This window comes from Molothrus ater, chromosome 4 (assembly GCF_012460135.2).
Source record: "Molothrus ater isolate BHLD 08-10-18 breed brown headed cowbird chromosome 4, BPBGC_Mater_1.1, whole genome shotgun sequence".
Classification (NCBI taxonomy): domain Eukaryota; kingdom Metazoa; phylum Chordata; class Aves; order Passeriformes; family Icteridae; genus Molothrus; species Molothrus ater.
The window spans coordinates 69,790,939-69,811,610 of NC_050481.2; the positions used below are offsets into that span (position 1 = coordinate 69,790,939).

The window sequence follows — 20,672 nt, forward strand, 5'->3', positions numbered from 1 at the left end:
CATACAAACCAACCACAAGGTGCTCTGCACAGCTGGGAATGAGCTGCTCAGTGATAAACACACTTAATGGAGTTTACATTTCCTTAAGACACTTACAGATTAAGAGGTTGGCTCGTGTCTGTCCTGCCTGGCTACAGGCAGATGCTGGACAGCACAAGGTGAAGATACTTTTTCTATGAGGTTAAGCAAGAAATTAATGAAAAGCTGTAGGCACCTCACAAAGGATACAGGACCAAAAGCTGGGCTCAGTTTGGGGTTTCTGTGAAAACACACCACCAGTCCCAAGGGAATCCAGAAAAAAAATGGAGAAGACACAGTTCACAGTCACTCTCCCATCACCTTGAGCTAAAGATCCCCTTGGCAGATGCATCTTTTGCATTCAGAATTGTCCCTTGCAGATCCCTTCTCCTGAGAATAGAACAGGTGGTGACAACTCATGAAATGTGCTCATACCCACATCTACAAGAATCTGCCTCAGGTTTCATTGCACCTTTGGAAAGAGGCAACCCACTCCAAAGTTTAAAACTGGGTAACTGCAGTGACTGCATTTTTTCTGGAAAGAAAGGGAAGAGTAATTAATAATCAAACAGCTTCTCCTCTCCATGTACAGAGCTGTGGAAGCTTTCTGATCCTGTCCACTGTGATCTGCATGTGCTGGAAACAAGCTTTAGGACCAGCAACATGCTGCAAAGTTCCAGTATCACACAAACACACAGGATCCCTCTCTCTGTTCCGTCATGTTGGATTTAAAAACAGGTATTAAGTTATACCACACATTTTATTAAAAAGAAGTTAGAAAGGGATTTAGCTACTAGCAAAACTGTGCTTTTGGAGGTGAAATTGCCTGGCCAATATGAGTAAAGTCTGGAAGTCTCTGCGCTGGGACTCCAGCACTGATGTCAATGCTGCAGACACACAGAGCCTCTGCCTCAGAAAGTTACTGGGACTGATGGGGACACAGCCCCATATTTACACCCCTGCCCCACTGTGCATCTTCTTGTGTCCATTTGTCACCGAGCCCATCTTCCCCTCCCTGCTCCAGAGCAGATTAAGCTTAATATACTTATGCAGTTGTGAAGTGTCCTGCCTATTATCCAATTAGGCAGCTAACGAGATCTGAGTAACAGCACGTAGGCACTGATAACTGCTGCCTGATAGCAGTACAGATTAGACACGTTCTTTATGTTCCCAGCCCCTGCACAAAAAGGCTTGGGATCCGTTCAAAGGCTGCTCCGAAGGCTGGATTCAGGTAATTGTTTAATTTTGTTTGGGATCCATAAACACATCACGTTTGTTTCCTCTTGATCTCCTGGAGCTGTCACAACTGTCCCGTTACAAAACTCCTGATCAATCTGGTGTGACTTGTTCAGTTGAATTTTCAGCGTGGACAGGGGCAGGTCTCATCACCTCTATGGTTCCTTCTAGCATCAGAAATCTATGGAGCAATAAAGGATCTGTGCATCACCAGGAAAAAATGTACAGGATTGATAAGGAGATACAGAAATGCAATCTGTATTAGCTCTGATGCTGTTCCACATGACATTCCCATAAGATGCACCTAAGAAAACATTAATTAGATGTAATCAGCATAAAATGGCTGCATGACAGCATCTTTCTCAGAGTACAATTATCAAGGGTTTGTTATCTAACTGGGAGGGCACTGGAAAGCGGGTCCAGCCAGGCATAAGAGCTGTGTAATATTTTCATTATCAGTTGGGATGACAGACTGGAATGTATGGCCATAAACCCAAAAGATGATTCAGCTGGGAGGATTTGCAAGCACCAAGGTGTACAGATTTCAATTTCTAAATTATCTTCATGCACTGGTCCAATAACGACATCAGGAAATAATTAAGAAAGAGAAGCCCCAGGTACAAATACAAAACCAGGGAGCAACTCTATTCAGAAAGTCTCCAGAAAAGGCTCTTACAGAGTCAAGGCAAAATGGTGACACTCAACAATGTTCCACAGCTGCATGAAGGCAAAACCCAAGGGATGAGGCATGGGAAGCGCTCAGCTGTGCCTTGCAAAGTCCAGCCCTGAGCTGCTCACTGGCGTGCTTTTGGGAACAGCAGACCTGAGAGTACCTTGTGGAGAAGAACAAAATTAAAAAACACCAGGCATGAGATTTAGCTGGATCCATTTAAGCCCGGGATGTTCCTAAGAACAGACCAGTGCAGGGAAGCAAGCAGGACACAACCTAAGGGGAGACCTCTCCTTCCAAATCCAGTGGGAAAATTCAGAGTTTGCTTCCCTTGAATTGAACCCTCTGGCTTTAATCTCTGTTTTGAAACAAGATAACAGCCATCAATGTGGTGGAAAGAACAAGAGCCCAGAGCTTATCAACATAGAAAAATGGGAGGAAACCAACTGGATGGGTGAAACACACAGCTTTAACCTGACAGATAGGGATAGATGGGATATGGGGAAGAAATTCTTCCCTGGGAGGGTGGGCAGGCCCTGGCACAGGGTGCCCAGAGAAGCTGTGGATGCCCCTGGATCCCTGGAAGTGTCCAAGGTCAGGCCGGACAGGGCTTGGAGCAACCTGGGATACTGGAAGGTGTCCCTGCCCATGGCAAGGGGTGGGACTGGATGGTTTTTATGGTCCCTTCCAACCCAAACCATTCTGTGATTCCATGACACTGTGGTTCAAATTTGCTTGGATCAGAGCTGGAAAGGCAGCAGCCCACAGACTGGAACACGTGATGTGAGAGGGAATGAAGGAACAGGGGTTGTTGAACTTGGAGAAGAAATGGTGGTTAGTGGGGGATCCAGTTACTGTCTCTACTTAACTGAGGTTTACTGAGCAGATGGAGCCAGACTGGATGGCAGAAACCAAAGGACAAGGAGCAATGGGAATTACTGACAGCAAGGGAAATACTGATCAGACAGGAGGAAAAGACTCCTCACCATGAGGGCACAAAGCATGGCATCAACCTGCCACTCTTGACTAAAAAAAGTTCACAAGAAACCTACCTTTGATCCTGGCCCTGTCTGGAGCAGGAGGTCAGATGAGAGAGCTTCAAATCTCCTGTGCCACTTCACTTACTCTTCAGGTCTAAGAAATCTTTATCAAGGAACACTGGAAAAGGGATTTTGCTCAAGAGTCTACATCACTTTACACCTCTTCAGTGCTAGCAAGTACTTCAGACTCTAAAGCTGTCAATAAAATGTTTTCCACATGACTAAAGATCCCAGTGTCTGCAACTGACAGAGAAAAAAAGTAAGGAATGAAACACCAGAGCTTTCACTGCAATTGGAAAGAGAACAAGAGAAACTGGGGACTCACATTACACAAGTTATCATACAAAAACTCTGCAAGAACACTGAGGGATTCAAAGATACATACTGATAGCTCAAACAAAAAAAAAAAAAAAAGCCAGACTGCTCCTCCCTACCTGCTCTTCCCACAGCAATAAACACAAGTCGATGCCAAAAGATGTTTCAGACCTGTCCAGACCAGCCTTCATTTTGGTGAAAGCTTCTTCAGTTGTCTCAGGACAAAGGCCCTATGTGTGCAGACAAACCTTTCACACACACATCCTACTCTCTCCCACTGAAAGGTATGATAGAGGTGTTAATAGATCCAGAGAAAATACCTGGAACAAATACACACTGGCAGGTTTGGGGGTTTTTTTCCAAAAAAGAAAATAAAGTGAAAGAGTTTACCTTAGCAAATAATGCTTCTAGTGCTGACTGATCTGTTTTCTGTCCTGTTTTACATTTGAGTGCTACCTCTCAGAATAATCTTTTTACCAGCTATAGAAATGCATGAATAGCTGAGTCCTTCAGGGGAACAAAGGGACAGCAGGTACAAAATCAGATGCACAGAGTGTAATCACGGCAGGGAGGGAGAAGGGAAGGTCACTCCTGAGCTACAGCTGGCAGGTCAGAGCAGCAAAGCACAATGGCTGAGCTGTGATCAAGCTGATCATGGGGAAAGCCTTGGTCAGGGCAGCTGGCAAGGACTTCCTTCACCTTAGAACAGCCAGGAATTATTCTGGAACAGTCAGAGATCCAGAACACATCCCTGTGGAAAAGACAGTGCTTGGGCAAGAAAAGCACATGCTCTGTTCTTATAGTTGGTAAAAAGACAAAGCCATAAAAAACCTTCAATGACAAAACACTTCACCAGTGCTTTGTCCAAAACTAAAATGCATTAATCACACCCCAAAAGTCTACTTGAGAGTCACAAAATGGTGTTTGCTGGCTCAGTACATGCAGGTATCAGACACAGATCTCCAGGAAAGCTTTGGACAATGCAGCTCAAGGAAGACACGGACCAGAGATTCCCAAAGGCAGCTCCAGGGGACTGAACAGCTCACTCTGTACAGTAACAAAAGGGCAAGAGGGCAGCAATTCTCAACTGCTGCACAGAAATCAAAGTCAGAAACCAGGAAAATCTTGGTAATGGCAAGAACAATGACAGACTTTCTAGGATCACCCAGGGACGATGAGGAAAGTCCATCACTGGAGGCTTTTAACAACTGCTTTGGACAAACATCTGCTGGGAAAGTTTGGATAGATCTGACCCAGCCTTGGGGCAGGAGGTCAGATTAGACAATTTAAGGTCCCTTCCTGCCCTGCAGCTCTTTCCTTGTAACAGCAATGTGACAACAGAACACGTCAGCAGCAGCCCCAAATCCCACAACCCCACCTAATATTTCCATCATACATTGGAGAAACACTGGAAGATCCCACGTGCAGCAGCTGCCTGTTCCCACATGGTACCTTCTCCCTCCACTCCTGGAGGAGCAATACAGGGAGAACACAAAGAGCTGGACTCACAGAACAGACACAGGAAGAGGAGCTCCCCAGCACAGCCTTCCCAACAACACAGTCCCTCTCACATAGGACATCATCCCACAGCAGCATGAGGACATTTACTAACAGGAGCCCATCCCCATTATCCCTCCCATTTGCCCCCTTCCCATCTCACCCTGCAGTCTGAGCAGTTCTCTCTTTCTTCTCTTTAGGCCCTTCTTCTGCTCCTCCCTGGAGAATTTTCATGTGTAAGATCATCAAGACTGGATCCCTGCCCACCACAGCCCTGGATCCCACCCCAAGGGAATCAGGGAACAAAAAGATTAATGACCCAGTGCTTCACTCCAAAGCCCACGGTCACACTCAGCCCTTTGTCCAGTTCTCTCAAAGGCCAAACAGAGACACCAGATGCCACTGGGGCAATAGTGTGAGCTGCCCACGACTAGAAAAGGACATTTAATTTAGTCTGCTGGGAGGACTTTATGCTCCTGCAAGCATTAATGAATGGCACGAAGTGTCCTGTGGGGTCAGAGCATCCAAGCAGCAGAGTAAAAACTCTGAAGTACCAATCTTTGTCTCAGGGTTAAAGCTCGACCTATCAAGCAGTTTTAACAATTTTTGCTTCCTTGTGTGCCCCCCCCCAATCCCCTTGGCTCATTCTTGAAAATTGAAAGTCAACCTCCAAGCTCTGTCTATGGAACAACAAGGGAGGAAGGTGACAGAAGTGGTCCCAAAGAGAAATATTAACAGGTGTGGGTGTTTTAGGAGCACATCCCAGCTATGACCACACGTGTGTGTGTGTTTGTCAGTACACCCTGGCACATCTGAGGGCACAGTTATGCAATCCCAGAAAACCTAGATCCCAGTTTGTACTGTCCTTAAAGGACAGCCCTGACTGTACGTGTAGTGCTGACAGCATCAGTCACGGGACAGGCCAGGGATTGGATCCAAATAAAAAATAACCCCATAAAAATAACAATCTTCTGCCAGGGTGTGTGGGCTCCCTGACCAAGATCTCACACCCACAGTCAAACAGAACATGCACAGGAATAGGATGACTCCTTTTCCTAGAAGTAGCATCTTAAATCTGTGTAAGTGACCCGTCAGCCTGTGCTCTGACTGCTGGAAAAGAGTTATGCAAGAGAGGAAACAAGCAGTAGGAGACAGGACAGCTCAGAGAAAACATCTCAGGGCAGCTCCACTCCTAAAGCCAGGCTCTTGCAAAACAACCCTCGTGCCAGCCTGCCAGGCTTTCCCAAAGGCTCTGTGAGCTTCGGGAGTTCAACCAAAGGATCTGCACATCTTCCTGGCAGAGTCCGCTGGGATCACAACGGTGGCTGATTTCAAAAGAGAAAATCCTGTTAGAAGAAGACTGGAGATCAAAGCAGGAGGTTACATCTATATCCTGGAACATGCATCCCATGGGACAGGAGAATTTTTAATTCAGTTTCAGACTAAATACTCATCCAACAGAAACAGGTGAGTACACTTGAATGTTGCACCTGTGTAACCTCTTTGGGAGAAAATCCATTCCCCACCTGCCCTGAAAAATTAATTTAACTGAACCAACTCTTATAAAGGAAAAGAAACTCCTCCTTTCCTCTGTAATTCCCAGTTTAGGGATAGGCTAGGACTATCTGTTTCACCTAGCACAATGCATTTTCTGCCTACATCAGCTACAAGGGAGCTTGAGTAAGTACTCCACAACACAAATGATCCAAAACCAACGTGCTTTTTCTTCCCCCTTCTCAAAATGTGCCAACATCACCATATCCTGTCCAATGTTTCAGTCATTCCGAGCGTGCCAGCAACCTACACTACTCCATGCCACTCAGCTCAATCTAGAGGACACACTTAGGAAAATCTGGCATTATCAAGAATAATGAACAGTGAAGAAATGAATAACTAAGTATCCATTCTTCAACAGTTATCTACATCCATTTAGTTTTCTACATCATCAGCCAGGAAAACAAATATTTTCTTTATTTCTTAAAAGGTAGTTCCTGCCTTTGAACTCAGTAAGTACAGACGCACACACTAAAAGTGGAATTAAATGAACTTTTCAAGCCATTATAAAGGCTTTGCAGCAGCCCTTGAAAGACCTATTGGATACAAGAAATGAAAGTTACCAAACCAAAAATTCCCTACAAGCTGGAATTGCCTGGGTTTACATCAGTTCAGCTCTTTAGGGCCCTCCACAGCTGAAATCGCCTCACTCCCTTTGTGGCATTGATCTCTTCTGTGGCCCCCAGTCCTCCCTCCATCCTTCTGCTCCAGGAAGTGAGGGAAACGTGGTCTCACAGCATGATGTGGAAAACTGCCCCAAAGAGGGAATATCCAACAACAACCCTGTGTAAATCACTACTCTGGGGCTGCAAAATCTGCCTCCCTCAGACCCAGCAGGCTGCCAGCCACCATCACTTGGAATCAGAGAGCACCAACAATAAGTGCCTTGTTTAACTGAGACTTTAAAGCAGGGCTTGGTAGCAGAGAACTACCCGAGAATAGCTCAGGGATCAAACTCCAGCAGGAAAAGCAGGGAGGGGCTTTTTCACCCCTCTTGCATTACATTCCTGCCGCTGAGCTCATCACCTTCAGAGCAACCCAGGCCTCTCTCAGAGCCGAACCACTCCTGCTGCATCCTTACAATTTCCCTTCCATTCCATCCTTGCAACCTCACAGCCCCAGCCCCAACACATCACAAAACAAAAACTTCAAGTCACCATGAAAACTAACACCAAAACTGCACTTAAAACCAAGGGCATGATTAAAAGTCACCAAACACCACCACATTCACAGCATTTAAAGATTTCCAGAGGAAAAGGTCACCAGAATATCGAGCATATCTCCCAGAGCAAACGTCCTTGTCACGCTGCTGCTGGGTTCAGACAGAAATACATTGTTATAAAAACCCTGTGTGCTGTGTTATCCACAGCTCAGGGCTGCTGAATGAATCACAGAATGGTTTGGGCTGGAAGAGACATTAAAAATCATCTTGTTCCCATCCCCTGCCATGGGCAGGGACACCTTCCATGATCCCACGTTGCTCCAAGCCCTGTCCAACCTGGCCTTGGACACTTCCAGGGATGGAGCAATCACAGCTTCTGTGACAGGGCTTCATCACTGCCTGACTAAAGAGCTCCTTCCTAATAACTAATCTCAAAGTCCCCTCTGTCAGTGGGAAGCCATTCCCTCTTGTCCTGTCACTCCAGGCTCTTATCCAGAATCCCTCTCCAGCTCTGTTGGAGCCACTTCAGGCATTGGAAGATGGTCAAAGGTATCCCCAGAGCTTTCTCTTCTCCATGTGGACAGCTCTGCAGCCCTGCACTGCTCCTCCAGCCTGCAGCCCTATCCCAGGGCCTCTCAAGGGCACTGGTTCTCATGGAAACACAAAAACAGGACCTCAGACTGAGGTTCCTCCAAAGCCACTCTCCACACACCACCTGCACCACACCAATGCGCTCCTCAGGTGCCGCCACGCTCACGGTGGTAACTGGAGTTGCCACAAAGATTTATTTTCCAAGTGGTTCATATTGCCACCCATGGTATTTCTGGAATCTTTTGTTAAAACAAGAAGAAACCACTGAAATTTCAGATTATAAAAAGGAAAAAAAAAAATAGGATAGCTTTTCAACCGATTTCCACAGTGACTTCTATAAATTCAAGATTTATTACAGTGCACACACCCACGTGCCCTCAACACAGAGCAAGGAATGCCCGGACACAGCAAAGCCAACACAGCAACAGAGCCAATGAAAATGGAACACAGCATCAAGGTAGCTGAAAATGTTCATGTTCCCTCAACAGGAAGACAACAATGATTGTAACAGAGTCTGGAAGCACCATAAAGGTGGCTTTGAAGTGTCACTTGTAAAACTATTTGTGTCTTAGGATCCCATAATTTGATGAATTGGTTGCTTTTGGGGTTTTTTATGGTTATTATTATTTTTATGGCTTTTATTCCCTATTCTCATGGTGGGTTACCATCTCTCTCCCACTTTACTGCTGTGCTTAGATCAGTGTTTGCATGCAAGCAGAGCAGGACAGATCCCTCAGCCACATCTTAAAGCCAGAGGTTTAGACTCTGCAGAGAAAGAAGAATTCAAATCCATTCTTCACCCACATCAATTCCAAGAGGAGATCTTTACAGCCCTTTTATTTATTATTTACCACCCTAACACAATGTTTTAGCTCACCAACAGAACTAAAAAGAAATATCAGTTATTTAATTTCCATAGACTTGACTTCATTAACTTCTGGAGAGGACTAATGTTTGTGGCCAGGGGGAAAGGGTATTTCTACATTTTTCCATTTTCTGGTCTGTTAATTACAATTACTGAGAGAAGGAGACAGCGGTGAGATTTGTGAAACACAGCAGGCTGCATTTTTAATACTTTTGAAAAAAAACAAGAGAAAATAATATCTCTCTTTTTTGTACAACCCAATCATACAAAGTAATTTCACATACTTCAGAAGTCAGCATCACAATTTTCCTTAGACACTCACTTGGGCCAGCAGGAATTTAGTTGGAGAACCTCAGATTTGATTAGAAGGGATTACTTTTCAGTGAGATGACAGGAACAGAAAACATGAAATGATGGAAGTGGGGTTGAGAGGCAGGCAGATACACTCCTGAGGCTGGTAATGAGATGTAGGAATACTCCTCCAAGCTTCTGAGGCAGGGACGGGCAGGGGTCCGATAGCTTTTGAGGATGGATGAGTGAGGGAAAACCCAAATTACACTACTTGGCTAAGGTGGAGGTCAGTAAAAGCACCATCACACCTCTTGGATGCTGTAAGGAGCCCAGAAACCACGTCTGCTGTTTGCAATGAATGTCAACAACTTGACAGAGCTCTCCAAACTCTACCTCAGCCCCTCCAGTGCCACCAAGTCAACTGAGATTCCTCCACTCCAGAAAAGCGCGGAGTTTCACAGACACTACAGCTGACTCGTGACACTTTGATGGGAGAGACATCACAACAGGGAGAAAGCACTTCCAGCTCAAACCAGAGAGGGACAGCCACGAGTGCCAGCAGCAGGGCTGAGGACACGGGACCCCAGGACACGTGCAGAGTGTTTGTGGTGTTCCAGCCACACGCTCCAGCGTTTCAGGGCAGCCTGGCACAAAGAGGAACAGCTCCAGAGCTGCTGTTCCACAGAGCCAAAGGATGGAAAGGGATAAACGACCACAAAACCCAGCATTTTTAGCATTTAAAGACCTCTACACACCCTTCCACACACAGCTTAGCCAAAATACCAGCTGGATGCTGCTCCAAAGCCAAAGGAGTCCAGGTAAACGTTTGATCAGCCACACAATGATTTGGATCCAGGCACTGAGTCAGACCCAAGCCTGTTGGGTTTTTTGCCAGCTCAGCAGTCATCCAAACAGGCTTCCTAGTCTGGCTACCCACTCCACAACAGTGGCACGAGGGAAAGGCAGGGCTGGTTTTTTTTTAGAGGCAAAGCCAGCTGAAACCACAGAGCTTACTACTCACTAAAAAACACAGTACATCTGTTCCCCAGCAGTGCCACAAAAGATTAGTAAGTGCTGGCCTAACAATCTGGAAAGGGAAAAGGACCTAGGAGAGCAAAATGTTATCACTAAGTCAATAAAACAACATCTGCAAAGGACTGAGAACATAACAGCATTCTTGCACAACACACAGAAATGCTCCTGGGCTGATTTCTTGGTCTCCACTAAACCTGTCTGGTAACTCTGGGAACTGAACTGCCTCGTACAGGCTACGGGAAAAGTGGATCAGCAGGGTGAGCTAAGGACAGGGCTCTGGGCTCGACTTTGTTTGTGCAGGATCACAGAGGGGACGTGTGTTAGGCGATATATATGGTTTCACTTTTATGTAAAGCTCGTGTTTACATCTAATATATCAGGCAACTACAGCTGGTCCCAAAACTAGGTTTGAGACAGCATGACTATAATCCACAGAAAGCAGGATTGGGATGAGGAGAGCAAGGATGCAGCAGAGCAGCTCTGTGTACGGGGTTGAGAATGTAAATAAAAGATTTGTTTTGAGTTTCTGGAACTGACAACCGGCTTTGTGCATTTCACTACCCGGCATTCGTAACTAATCCCTCATCTACCACACCGATCTCAAAGACGGAGCAATTCCGCATGAATCGATGGATTCGACTGAAAGCGGCGGTGTGAGCCGCCAAGCCCCCGGTAGTGTAACAGCTTTGTATAAACATGAAAACAGCAGAAACACAAACAAGGCGGGAGCGAGCCTTCGCCGCTCGTCATTCGCATCCCCAGCACGGTGACTTCCCCACCGGGAACCGAACCTCTCGGTGTCATCGCCGGGAACGCCGAGGCGGGGAATGCGGAGGAACGCGCGGACTCGTGTCACATGCGGGAGATTCACCGACATCAACACACGGCAGGGGGAGGAAACAAAAAAACACCCAAACCGCCCCAAAATCCCAACACAACCGTGCGTGTTCTGCCCTTAGCGAGAGAGCGATCCCTTCTCCCACGGTCCCCATAAAAAGCGGCAGGGATGACACCTGCTCTGCACCTGGGCTGGGGTGTCGAGGGGTGGAGGAATGAGGGTCAGCAGATTCCTGGGGTGGTTTGGGGTGCGTGGGATGGGGCACAGCGAACGTCCCCTGGAGTAGTCTGAGGAGGTGAAATTGTGGGATGGGGCACGGGGAACGGCCCCTCAGGGCGGTGCGTGGGATGGGGCGCAGGGCTGGTTCCTACGGGGTCATCTGTGGGATGGGGCACCGGGCTGGCTCCTCCGGGGTCACGTCAGTATCTCCCCCATGTGTGGGACGGGGCACCGGGCTGAACCCCTCAGGGTGGTGTTTGGGATGGGGCACCGGGCTGAACCCTCAGGGTGGTGTTTGGGACGGGGCACCGGGATCGGCCCCTCAGGCAGGTGTGTGGGACGGGGCACCGGGGAGCGGCCCCTAGAGCGGCTCGGCGAGGAGGGCGTGGGACGGGTCCCGGCTCTGTGCCCCCCAGACAAAGCCCCCGCCCTCTCCCCGCCGCTGCCCGGGCGCTCTGTGCGGGGACGGAGCCGGGCAGCCCCGCCGAGACGGCACCGGCCCTCCCGCCGCAGGTGCGGGCTGAGGGGGCCGAGGGGACCCTGCCAGGGGACGCTCCGAGGGGACCGGGGCCGCCGCCCGCCGCGTACCTCTCTGTGCGGTGCCGGAGGGGACTGTCGGGGTCGGGGCGCCCGCCCGGCTCTCGCCTCGCTGCCTCCCGCGGCTGAGCGGCTCCCGGCGCGGCTGAGCGGCGGCTGCGGGCACTGCGGGCCGAGAACCAGCGCCGGCCTGTTTTCCAGCCGCCTCCCCTGCGGCCCGCCCCGGCTCCGCCTCGAGCATCCCCCGCCTCCTCCTCCTCCTCCTTTTTCCCCTTCTCCGCCTCCGCCTCCTGCGCCGCCTCCTCCGTCCCGTTCTCGATCTTGGGCGACTTGAACGTGAAACTCTAAAGATATCAGCGCCTGTTTGGTGAAGCAAGCGTGTTAAAGCTACTTTTCTTCCTAAGCGAGACGGGTCTTTTTCACCTTGTGCGATTGGTGCTGTACTTCAAGGCTGCTTTGATACCCCCGCTCCGGGGCGTTCACCAAACTACAAAGCGAACCCAGTGTGGAAAATAACTTCATTCCTGCACGAGTTTTTTCCTATTCCTGTCCAGACAATGAAATTAATCTCATCGGAGTCCACCTCACAATTAAAGCCCAGCCTGTGGTCCAGAAAAACACAGCCCTCCAAAGTCCTACCCAAACACCGTCACCATTTCTTATCTCTCACCATCTGGTTTCTGCCACTCACTGATATCAGTGTTCACGCAGTTGCACGGGGTAGTGTGATATACTGGAAAAAAAAATAAAGTTATAGAAAATCAAAAATAGGCGTAGCTTTAAACTTTTCAGCTTGAAGACCCCTAAAAGCTAGCAAAGGACCTTCTCCTATATATATATATATGTATAAACACTATAATATATAATGTATATACAATGTTAACATATTTATACATAATACATATATGTACTATATATATACTATAATGCACATTTATATGTATATTTATAAAAAATAAAAATTTTGTATATATACATACATATTCAATGTGTATTGGACACCCCATCCCTGGAAATGTTCAAGATCAGTTTGGACAAAGCTCTGAGCAATGTGGTCTAGTGGAAGGTGTCCCTGTCCATGGCAGGGGGTTGGAACAAGATGATCTTTAATGTTCCTTCCAACCCAAACCATTCTGCAATTCTGTAAATAATAGGAATACTCTTAAGTGGCTCTGGGCACAGAGCCTGTGCCATGGAGGCCTCTTCCAAATGGAGGGGAAAGCCAAAACAATCCAGTCACAGTTTGGGAGTTGGCACTCAGAGCCCTAAAGCAAAGGGAAGATGTCCCTGTTCCTTCTGAATTTGATGCTTTTCATGCAGCTGCAGGGTAAAAGTCTCCTCTCCAAGCAGCAGTCCCATAAACACAGGTTTTATTAAATTACAGCTTCTTTCCAAAAAAAAGTTTGTGACCAGGATTGAGCAACGTGTAACTCACGGGATGCGGGTCCACCATGGAGCTGGAGCACTCAGACATCCCGCAGCCTTCCCATTAAACGCTAGCTGAAATTGCTTTTGGATGCCTGGAGGGAAAGTCTGGAGGAAAGACTGTGCCTTGGATGGAAATCAGTCATGTCTGCACGCTGCCTTCAAGCATTTTAAGGTTTTATAAAACACGCTCAGCCGCCTGCCAGAGGTTTGCACCTGCACAGCTGGGCTGAGGCTGCTGAGCCAGCCAAAACATCTGGGGAAAACAGCAAGAATAACGTGGATTTGGGGTTCCCAGCTTCCCTCAGATATCAGACAACTGTGCAAACTTTTCAATTTCATATGTGCAGTGCTTGTAGGCTGTTTTTCTCCAGACCCTGAGCTTCCCTGACTGCCCTTCAGTGCTGCCATCACCACTGGACTTAAAACCCTTCAAAGCCCCTCGAAGGGCCCAGATGCTGAAGCCACTGTAATGTTTGACAGTCAGTATAGGACAAGGGACAATATAAGAAGGATATAAAGCTTTTAGAGAGCATCCAAAGGAGCAGCATGAAACTGGGGAAGGCTCTAGAGGGAAAGCCTTACAAGGGGTGGCTGAGGTCCTTTAGTTTGTTCAGCTGGAGACTGAAGAGAGGCCACACCATGGTCTGCAGCTTCCTTAGGAAGGGAAGTAGAGAGGCAGCTCTGATCTCTGCTCTCTGGTGACCACTGACAGGACCCAAGAAAATGGCAAGAAGCTGTTTCAGGTGGAGTTTAGCTGGATATTAGGAAAAGGTTTTTCCCCCAGAGGGTGTTGGGCACTGGCCAGGCTCCCCAAGGAATGGGCACAGCCCCAAGGCTGCCAGAGCTCCAGGAGAGTTTGGACAACACTCCCAAGGACAGGATGGGATTGTTGGGGTTCTCATGTGCCAGAGGGACCAGAAATTGGACTGGTTAATCCTTGTGGGTCCTTTCCAACTCAGGATACTCTATGATTCTATGGCCACATGCTGTTTGGGATGTGGTTTGTGAGCCTGCCAGCCATCGGGGTGGCTGTCCCCATGCAGCACACCCCAGGAGCCAGCCTTTGCCTGGTGGTGGGGGCTCTGCCCTCCCACACCTGCCTCTCTGCGTCTCCACCAAGCCTACAGATAGAAGCAGAGCTTTGCAAATTAAAGGACTTCAGGGAAATGATCCATATCCCTGTTCTAAGCAGCTCTATCTGGAAAGAGAGGAATTGGCAAAGAGGCTGGAAAGAGCAGCCTTTCCCACCAGACCTGACAAAGTCAGAGGTGATAAGGAAATAGGGACAGTTGGATGGTCTAGCTTGGAGAACCTTATCTGCAGGGGATGGAAGAGAAGCCAGGATTTCCTGCCTGGAGTCCTCAGCATCTCTCAGAGCAACACCTGCCCCTCAGGGCTGCCTCAAATCCAGGCTGTGATTTTTTTGTAGGCAAAGAGGAGCCACGAATGACAGACTGGTGCCCCCTGTACCCACAGGAAAGCTGAACCATGAGGGATGCTTGTCATGCAGCAGCTGGGAAAGCTGGGGAGCCAATTCCTACTGAATGGCACCTCTATTTCCTCCCCAGCAAATAAACAACTGTGCTGCAGGGCTGCACCAGCTCTGAGCTCGCCTGGCTGCAATGCGAAGGATTTGAGCTAAATCTAGAAAGCTCTGGGTATTAGGAGTCCCCTGGGCTCTACCCTCTTTCTCCAGTTTAGATTTGGCAACAGAGCCAGCCCTAAACCTTAGGAATGCTTGTGAGGCGTTTTAAGGGTAGGCAGAAATGCAATTACCTGTGGGAAAATAAAGCTAAAATACCTTGCAAGCCCATGTTTAATACAGTGTTCGATGGATTAAGGACGAGTAATTGACAGAGAGGACTGAGGCTGGTGCCTTTTGCAGACAGTAGTCCCAAGGAAATTTGATGAAATCCTAAAATCAGCATTTTTTATGCCTTTGACATTTGTTTTCTATAAGCAGACTACACAGTGAATAAAGCATCTTTCCTGGGAAGCACTCTTGAAGGACAGGTTTATGACTGAAATGTAAAACAAATGGTAAAAGTCTGGAGAGCCTAACCTAAAAAACCAGGGAGGACAAAGACCTCGTGCAACACACCTGAAAAGATTACCCAGAGCTGCAATCCAGAGATACAATCAGTGTGAAGAAAGAAAAGTGAAGGATTGCCTGGAAGGTCTCTTTTTGGAAGGGTTTTTTGCACCACAGAATGGACAGAAATAGCTCAGGTCTCATGTCCTTCAACCCACACCTTCAGATGGGGAAGGAATTCCAGAAAACAAATCAGAGAGCTCACGGTGGGCACAGGGAGGTGAGAGGGTACCTGGGCACTCTGTGAAGTTGTATTTCTGGGTTTGGGCAGGTTTGAAGTCTGGCCAAGGAGATCTATTGGATTGACTGATCCTGCTTTTTTTATTTTTTTTATTTTCTGCCAGGTAAAATAATGACTTAAAGCCATTAAGTGATTGTTCTGAAGATTTCTATTGACCAACATAATGTCCCATTCCTAGAACTGTCAGATGAGATGAGCATTAAGCCTGGCATGAAGCTTTTTTCAGAAAAATAAGGATCCAGCTGGCTGGAAAATAGAGCAGAAGTAGCAGATAAAATCAAGCAGCCCAGAGTATCCCTCTTTGCTCCAAACACCACATTCCTGATGTTTGGCATGAAAAGGTTTTGCCTTTTACTGTTGTTACACATCATTTTTCATCCTCAGATTAAAAAATGTTGGGGAAAGTGCTGTTATCTACTTGAAATCAGGAATCTCAGTACAAAGACCCCCCAATATGAGCCACAGGGTGTGCTGTGCTTCAGAGATTGCCCAATCTTGCCAAGATTTGGCTTTGGCACTAGGAGTGTGTCTGCAGTGAAAAGGCCTCATGAGTTTGGGTCAAGTTTTTGGGGGGATCCGCTTGCACACTGACATCTGGGAGAGCCCTCATGAAGTTAAATGATGACTTGAACAGAAAATCTGTAAGTCAGGAAAGGGGTTTCCAGTTTTCTAAGCCAGGAATTATTATCCTAAGGGTACCTGGGTACTGATTTTGGCTCTTGCTCTGGGCAGGGTGACACACAGTGACAAAGCTGCTTGTGTTTCCTCAAGAAGGACACCACGTACAGCCTGAAAAAATTACCTGTGTTAAATAACTACAGCACCCCCAAACAAGCCCAGCTGGCTCTTCCATCCTCTGCACTGTTTGTTTACTAGAGAGAGACTAATCCCTTTTACCTGCAAAGCAAACTTACCATGAAAGCCCTCATATAATGCTTTATTATCTTTCCATCCGTCCGTAATACGGAATTTCCATGATTCATTCACCCACTTGAGGAACACTTGAGCACTCAAACAAAAACATACATTCCCAGGAGGAAAAAAAAAATAAAACAAACCCATGTCCGGTGCAGGAGACAGAAACATTCTAACATAAATACAAAATCCCACCAGAAATTCTATCTGAAGCAAGGTTCTGGCTCACAAGCACAACAAGGAAGGACAGAGATCAAACAGTATTGCCTCTTGTGGGTGTTTTTCCCCTTTTCCTCACAATCCCCTGACAATAAGTCAATTAAAGGTTTTACCAGGACTACAAAGGGAACCTGAAAGCCCAGCAGCCTCCCTTTGAAAGTAAATTCAGGCTACAGGCAGTTTCAAAAGTCAGAGAGCCTGCCCTTTGCTGAAAAAGCCTTTGTGACCTTCCAGTCATCCCAGTGTAGCTGCAGCAGTTCATGGGAATGAGTAACAATGACCTTTGCTATTTGACAGGCTGTCCAAGTGACAGGGAGCTCTCTCATGAATATTTCCCCTTGATGATGAACAATCTGGACACAGAACAAACCCCCAGCTCACCTTTGTGGTTAGCAATAAAACTGGACCAGGTGAGAAGGAGAAATTCCCCTCCCATGTTTGTTCATCCTTATTCCCTTCTAGGAAGGCAATTTCTGGAATGAGACTGCTCAAGCAATAATTTCTTCTAATGTCCTGAGAGCTACAGGCTTTGACACTTTCCTACATGGATTTCTAGAAGGATATAGCTGCTGAGAAAAGTATCCAATCTCAACAATAGGAAAAAAATCCATGTGTGGAAGATCCATGTGTGGCAATCCTCAATAAATTGGGGTAGCAAGCACATACCCCAAAAACTTGAAATGTGCTGCTCTTTCTGGCTTATATCTGTCAAGCTTTGAGTCCCAGTTACTTATTCTTACCACAAATTTCTCTCTGCTAAATTTAAAAATCCTTCATGATTCCATTCCTGTGAGTTCTTGTACCTGAAGTGCCCTTTTGTTTTCATTTGGATGAGGAAAATTGGAAATGCTTTCCCTGGAGCACAGGCAGGAAGCAGATTAAAAGGTGGCACTATCTTCTCCACACACCTGTGTGCTAGCCAGGGAACAGCCTGAGTCTCCACATGTGGGAGAATGGGACTCACCACTCTCAGCTCCCAGTTATATTCTGTCAGGGACTTTGTGGGGTAGACATGGTTCCCCTGTTTTTAATGACCTTCTTTGGATTTTGTTTCCACAAGCTCATCTACTTTCTTCAGGTAAATATTGACAATGAATCAAGGAACAATATCAGTGGCACATCCTTTGGTTTGCATGGAGCTGGCTGTTTCCCTTCATCAGAGAATCAGAGATTCATGGAGTGGTTTGGATTGGATTGGTAGGGACCTGAAAGATCATCCTGTTTCAATCCCCTGCCATGGGCAGGGACACCTTCCCCTATCCCAGGTCACTCCAAGCCCCTTCCAACCTGGCTTTGGACAATTCCAGGCATGAGGCAGCTTCTCTGGGCAACCTGTGTTCAGCACTCTCATAGAGAAGAGTTTCTTCCCAGTGTCCCATCTATCCCTGCCCTTTGGCAGTGGGAAGCCATTCCTCTTGTCCTGCCCTCCATGACCTTGTCCAAAGTTCCTCTCCAGCTCCCCTGGAGCCCCTCAGGCACTGGAAGGGGCTCTAAGTTCTCACTGCAGACTTCTCCAAGCAGAACACCCCCTGCTCTCTCAGCCTTTCCTCGTAGGAGAGGTGCTCAGCCCTCAGTGTTCTCGTGTCCTTCTATTGTGTGACACAGTGAACAGCTGGATTCTCAGCAATTTATCACTATTTTGTGCACTCTAGCACATCCCTCACAAGTTATCCCCAGGAGACCCAGTCTTATCTCACCCAACATGCCTTCTTGTGAAAGCAGCTAGGAGGAACTCTTACACCCCTTTGTCACCAATTCAGCACAGTTTGCATGAAACCACAATCACTTAAACTATTCTGAGCACAAAAAGAATCCAGGAAATGAAAAATCTGGCAGGTGCAAAGGAACAGGGTTGGATGTGGAAATCTGGGAGGAGGCTTTGCTGCTGACGGCAGCGCAGCTCCTGCCTTTATCTCACAGCAGGTACAGGAAAGCACGGTGGGAAAACACAAACTACTCCCACTTTGGATCTCCAGCACTGGTCAGGTGTTTCAGGTGATATATCTCTCTTCCAGGCATTATGTTACTGGTTTGGCTATTTCCCTTCAAAAGCCAAGGGCTGATAGCTGCAAAAGCCAGAGAATGATCCTGAGAACCTCCCCTGTTTCCATCCCATCTCTGCAGCCCCTGCCTCCCCTCCTCTGCCTTGGTAGTGCCCACAGCAGCCTCAGCCCTTCTCCCTGCCCAGAGCAGCTCCATTTTCCTGCTGTGCCCTGTTCCCTGCCCGTGCCTGGCTCCCAGCTCCTGAGGGTGCCCAGTTCTGCAGCCCTGAGCACAGAGGCTGCCTTTGTGCTCAGCACGTGTTCGCTGCCAAGAGCTGGGAGCCATCCTGGCACTGCGCTCCCTAAAAATAGCCTTGCCCCATGGATAACCTGCTGCCTCTCCCAGAGGCAGGTCTTAAAGATAAACCCTCCTATAAACCCCCAAAAAATGAGGTGAGAAGCAGCCCTGGGATGGAGAGGAAAGCCCTGAAGGAACGGCCTAAGAGGGGTAATAAAGAGCACAGGCTCAGTACAGCCACAAAAGCAGTGCCAGGGAGCCTGGGGAGCAAGTGTTGTGTATAACCTGCACACAGACGTAATCCAACAACTGCTGAGCTGCAGGGGGCTCTTTTACAGTCAGCTCCAAGTTCTGTGTGTGAAGACACAACACTGCCAGCAAAAGAAATCCAAAAGAACAGCAATCCATCTGAGAAAGGCTGAAAAAGCACTTCTTCTTTACGTAGGGATGCGTATTTTGGATACAAAATACACCCAGCTTGCATTTTTGCCCTCGCACATCTTGCAATATATCCATTTACTCTTTCACATTTTATTTTAATAACAGGGGAGTCAAGTGAGCTCGATTGACAGGCTGGTTCCCAGGGAAACATGGGCAACTTATTTCTCTTAAATAGCAGGCACAAATGTTTCCTGTGTTAAACTGCACAGCCTGCTGTGACATTCAGACCTCCAGGATATAATCTCAAAAGAACAGAATGTGTTTGCCTGGCTCTGAGGTGAGGAAGGAGAGAGGTAGCAGCACATTACAGCTGGTGATAGGTGCTAGCAGGGATCTGGCACTCAAATAATTTTTGAGGATCTATGTCCCTTGCCTAAGTCCCCAAAGAAAGGGCAAAACAAGTGTTTAAAAAAAAAAAAAAAAAAAGGTAAAATAACCCAGTGTTGCTGAGAGGGAAATGGAAAAAGAGAAATCAGTAATAGCAAGCCTTTAAAATCTCAGTCAAAATGCCAGGCTGGCTGCCCAGTGTTGCTGGGACACATTAGGGAATAAAAAGAGCCACAGTGCTCAGGCTCCATCCAGCTTGGAAGCTGCCTTGGCTGGTCCAGATGAAAGTAGGAAGGGACTTGGAAAAGGAAATGTAAGACAAAGCTGAGCATCCTCATAAGGTGCTCTCTGGTATCATTTGGGGCACCTCAAACCTTTAAAGGATACTTTCCTGTCCCTTGTGCCCAGGGATGCTGTTCCCAGCTCTGCTCACATGGTGCAAAGTACCACGGCTTTAGTGGCCAAGCTCATTTTCCTTCCTGCTGCTTCAGGTTAAAGTGATGGGGAAAAAAATAAAACCAGTGGCCATGAGGAGTGCTCAAGGTTGGGTCTGCTGGGATTTGAAATGCAAGGAACTCTCAGAACTTTGTTCACCACAAGTAAATTATCACAGGGTCAAACACACAAAACGCCTCTCCCCACAGCTCTCCTTGCCTTCTTTATATTCACCTCAAGGGATGTCCTGAGCCTGATGGGATTTATCTGCTTAGTAAATCCCAGAAGATATCTGTCCATAAATTCCATCATCTTTCAGTGGCCCATTTACCTCCTGAACCTTTTTGCATTCACAATATCCTTCAGAAAGACATTTCCAGCTCAGCTACCCATTGCATGAGGACCCACCTTCATGAGGTATCCCAC

At 47.4% G+C, this 20,672-nt stretch overlaps 2 protein-coding genes across 2 annotated transcripts in view; both read right to left on the minus strand.

The window, feature by feature from the left end:
- SMOX (spermine oxidase) overlaps positions 1 to 12,048 on the minus strand; it is a 52,240-nt gene extending 40,192 nt beyond the window's left edge. The window contains exon 1 of the mRNA XM_036382316.2: positions 11,920 to 12,048. The gene's annotated coding sequence lies outside the window, so the exon portion shown is untranslated. The remainder of the gene's footprint in view (positions 1 to 11,919) is intronic.
- A 5,948-nt stretch (positions 12,049 to 17,996) lies between these two features.
- The window catches only part of MAVS (mitochondrial antiviral signaling protein), a 129,679-nt gene continuing 127,003 nt past the window's right edge, over positions 17,997 to 20,672 (minus strand). Inside the window, exon 8 of the transcript XR_008508394.1 lies at positions 17,997 to 18,013. The gene's annotated coding sequence lies outside the window, so the exon portion shown is untranslated. The remainder of the gene's footprint in view (positions 18,014 to 20,672) is intronic.